The sequence below is a fragment of the Mandrillus leucophaeus genome, unplaced genomic scaffold, assembly GCF_000951045.1.
Source record: "Mandrillus leucophaeus isolate KB7577 unplaced genomic scaffold, Mleu.le_1.0 Scaffold1889, whole genome shotgun sequence".
Classification (NCBI taxonomy): Eukaryota; Metazoa; Chordata; class Mammalia; order Primates; family Cercopithecidae; genus Mandrillus; species Mandrillus leucophaeus.
Genome location: NW_012101908.1, coordinates 38,928 through 42,224, shown reverse-complemented (window position 1 = coordinate 42,224; position 3,297 = coordinate 38,928). Strand labels below are relative to the sequence as shown.

The following is a 3,297-nucleotide window of genomic DNA, read 5'->3' as shown; positions in this document are numbered from 1 at the left end:
CTGCTGACCGTTAACCCCAGTCTGCTCCACCTTCTTCCAGGCAGCCTGTGAGACGTTTGATGTCCGAGGCAAACAGCACATTCAGATCCCCAAGCTCTACACCTCCAGTGTGACCTGGGACCCACACCACTACAGGCTCGTGCAGGACTCACAGCCTTTGGACCTCAGCAAAGGTACCTGCTTCTTGGCAGCACACGGGGCTTGTTTGTGTTGGGGTCTGAGCCCTGAGCCCACGGTCAAGGAGACCCCCGGGTCTCCTTCTGAACAGAGACAGCTGGCCTGGGCGCCTCCCTCTCACTGCATGCAAGAGCCTGTTAGGGTGCAAGACTCAAGGCGCTGAGGGAGGCTGTTTCAGGAGGGAGCCCCAGGAGGGTGGTGGAGAGAGAAGGGGACAGCATCTGCCGAGGGCCTACTGTGTGCCGGGCACTGTGCGGGGCTCCTGGGCCACATGGGCTAAGTGAGCCTGGACACTCCTCCTGGGAGAAAGGCACAGAAGGAGAAATTGCAGTTCAGGGAGGTGAAGCATGTTGCTAGCCTGTGGCCGTGTTGGGGTCTGAGCCCCCGCCTTCCAGCCGCAAAGGCAGCCAAGGGTCGTGAAGAAGGCGTCGCAGAGGTGATTCCAGGCTGTAGTGGTGAACTCTCCGCTCTGCACCCCGGGGTGCTGTGCCCTGTGCCCTGACTAAGGTAGTCCTGAAGATTTCTACATATTTAAGATTTCCCCAATGTCAATGATGCTCTCCTGTGGGTCCCAAGCCATGGAGATGTCCTGGGGCTTTTCATTTTAGGTAACTAAATTGAATTTCCCAACACCTGGAAGCAACACAGCTGCCCTGTATGAGACCAAGGATCTTTATTTGTGATTCAGAAACAGTGGAATAAAAGGAAAGTAAAGAAAACCCCAACGACCACCTCAGCAGCATGCCCCAAGGGTAGTGTCCAGGTGTCACTGACTCAGACATGTGGGGGCTTCCGCCACCCACGCTCCAGAGCCACTTTGCCATTTCACTGTCTCTGTGTTCTTCACAGCCCTCAGCAGCGTGCACGCCAAGAATGTGTTCACCATGAGGCTCAAATCTCGGCAGAACCTACAGAGTCCGACATCCAGGTAAGGGAAAGTACAGGGCTTCTCAGGTGATGCTCTGTCCATTTTATTTTAATGAATGAAAGGCCAGAAGAAATCAGTCTTTGAAGGGAGAGGGGAGGAGCATCTGCTGGCATTAGCAGCCGCACTGTCAGTAGGACCTGCCCACCTGGTAACCCGCGGCCACCTGTACTTTTACATCTACTCTTGGTTAACCACGGGCCACTTTTCCAGCTTGGACACTAAGCATCTGCTCCACTTCCTCTCTTTCCTCATTGAACTCTTTCACTAAAAGGAGAGTGCAAGACAGACTTAAACTGTTTGACTCATTCTGAAGAACTTTCAGGAAAAGTGTTGGCAGGGAAGGAAATTTCCCAGCTCTGGGAAACGAGCCTTGTGGATTATCTGCAGGTTTCATTGATCTGTGCGGTCCTCCCCGTGTGCATTAGGAAAACTGCCCTTGGTTCTAATAAGAACAGGGTTTGTCCTAGTGACAAGGAAAGGTTTCTTCTGATGTCCATGTATCTCCAAGGGGGATACTTTCTCCAGGCAGAGGCTGTGGCCGAGCACTGGGGGGACTCAGAGGGCTACTGGGAAGGGGTGGGCCCCCTCCTCCCCAGAGGGAAGCTCCCAGGGCCCTCTCAAGCACCCCTGCCTGTGGGAATGCCTCATCCCAAGCTCAGGGTGGTGGCTCAGGCTTGTGGAACCAGCCAGGAAAATGAAAGGAGGGCACATTTCCTGGGGAATCTTGCCTGCCCATCAGGGAGCCCTGGAAGAAATTCTGCAACATCACCTGAAGCTTCTTTTTTTATTTTTATTTTTTGAGATGGAGTCTCACTCAGTCACCCAGGCTGGAGTGCAGTGGCGTGATCTTGGCTCACTGCAACCTCTGCCTCCTGGGCTCAAGCCATTCTCCTGTCTCAGCCTCTGGAGTAGCTGGGATTAGAGGTGCCCGCCACCACACCCAGCTAATTTTTGTATTTTTGGTAGAGAAGGGCTTTCACTGTGTTGGCCAGTCTGGTTTTGAACTCCTGACCTCAAGTGATCTGCCCACCTTGGCCTCCCAAAGTGCTGGGATTACAGGTATGAGCCAGGGCACATGGCCCACCTGAGGCTTCTTTTTCCTTTCCCAGCCACACCACCATCCTGGTGGAATTCTCTTGTGAGGAGGGCCAAGGCCTGAACTACCTGCCAGGGAAGCACCTTGGGGTTTGTCCAGGCAATCAGCCGGCCCTGGTCCAAGGCATCCTGGAGCAAGTGGTGGACGGCCCCGCATCCCACCAGACAGTGCGCCTGGAGGCCCTGGACGAGAGCAGTGAGCCCTGGGCCGGGGAGCCGGTGCTGCCTGGCATCCTCCAGCCACCCCACCTGACTGAGGGGCTAGGCCTGGGCCTGCCGGTGACAACCATCCCTGTCCTTCCTGCTGAGAGGGTGGGCTGCCAAAATCTTATGTGAAAGCAGCTGTGGAAACAGTCCCAGGCACAGGCATGGCTCCCTGGCCTTACTTTCTCCAGTGATAATGACATCGCCAGTGTATCTCCCTCAATGCAGTGACCAAAGTCAGAAAGTGGGATCAGCCAGGCGTGGTGGCTCACGCCTGTATTCCCAGTACTTTGGGAAGCCAAAACTGGTGGATGACTTGAGGTCAAGAGTTTGAGAGCAGCCTGGCCAACAGGGCAAAACCCCATCTTTACTAAAAATAAAAAATAAATTAGTTGGGCATGGTGGTGCACACCTGTAATCCCAGCCCCTTGGGAGGCTGAGGCACAAGAATCACTTGAATCTGGGAGGAGGAGGTTGCAATGAGCTGAGATTGCCCCACTGCACTCCAGCCTGGGTGACAGAGACTCCGTCTCAAAAAAATTTTAAAAAAGTGGGATCAGAGAGGCAGAGCCTGGCAGTGTCCCCCACCATCCAGGAGAAAGTGAGGACGAGGAGACATGTCCTTGTGACTGCAGGGTGATGGATATGGTTCATCAGGACCCTGGTCGAATGGAAATAACGTCATGCTCATATTTTTACTTAATATTTAGGGAGCCTGTTTACCAGGCACAGCACCAACTCTTTTTTTTTGGACATAGTCTTGCACTGTCGCCCAAGCTGGAGTGCAGTGGCATGATCTCGGCTCACTGCAACTTCTGCCTTCCAGGTTCAAGCGATTATCCTACCTCAGCCTCCGGAGTAGCTGGGATTATAGGTGCCCACCACCACATCCA

At 54.1% G+C, this 3,297-nt stretch overlaps 1 pseudogene; it reads left to right on the top strand.

Moving 5' to 3' along the window:
• LOC105538267 overlaps positions 1 to 3,297 on the top strand; it is a 17,715-nt pseudogene that overhangs the window by 4,919 nt on the left and 9,499 nt on the right.